Source organism: Lithobates pipiens, unplaced genomic scaffold (genome assembly GCF_037356315.1).
Source record: "Lithobates pipiens isolate NorthernLeopardFrog02 unplaced genomic scaffold, aLitPip1_a1.2 Scaffold_37, whole genome shotgun sequence".
Lineage (NCBI taxonomy): Eukaryota > Metazoa > Chordata > Amphibia > Anura > Ranidae > Lithobates > Lithobates pipiens.
In genome coordinates, this window is record NW_027507825.1 from 19,560,051 (window position 1) to 19,560,783 (window position 733).

Here is a 733-nt window from a genome sequence, read left to right on the forward strand (position 1 = left end):
ATCCCTCCTCATAGCAGCACACAACTTGGCCTAGAACAAATCATATTCGCAGGGAGATGTCTCCGTCATCCTGAAGACCAGAGACCCTTTACTTAATCGCAAGCTCACTGTCACAGAGTTTGTGCGGGCCTTGGGGACAGTCAGAGACATGCTAGGCAGAGCAACCCCAACAGGAGGGTAGAATTGGACCCGTATCTGCACGCAGCAGGTCACAAGTACGCAGGGTGCCCATCCTTTGACTATCACTGCTCATTTTCAGCCAAGGCAGCAGCCAGACTCAAGGGGATCTTTTACCTCCCATCTTTTAGTGTTTCTCTTCCAGGCAAAGACCCTGACTAAATCCTTAAATTAAGATGTGCCAGCTATAGCAGATCTGCCCATGAGAGTCGAATTTCTCACAAATTGGAATGGCATGCCAATGTGTATTCCTTCAGCATCTCTCTCTTCATCTCAGGTAGTCATGGTCACCACAGCCTCCACAGGTCCTCGCCTCAATTTTGGTCAAATTGGGTTTATAGGGCCATGGCCGTCAGAAATCCTCTTGATTCCTGGGTTCAGTTAGTCCTCCTCTTTGTTCGACCTCTACCCCATTGTCGCAGCAGCTCAAGTCTGGTGCAACAACTGGGCAGGACAAACAGTGGCGTTCGCCACAGACAACCAAGCCAATAAACCAATAAAGGAGGTCCTAGTAGCTGGCCATCGTGGCCTTCCTGTGCAGGCTGGTGCCACTATC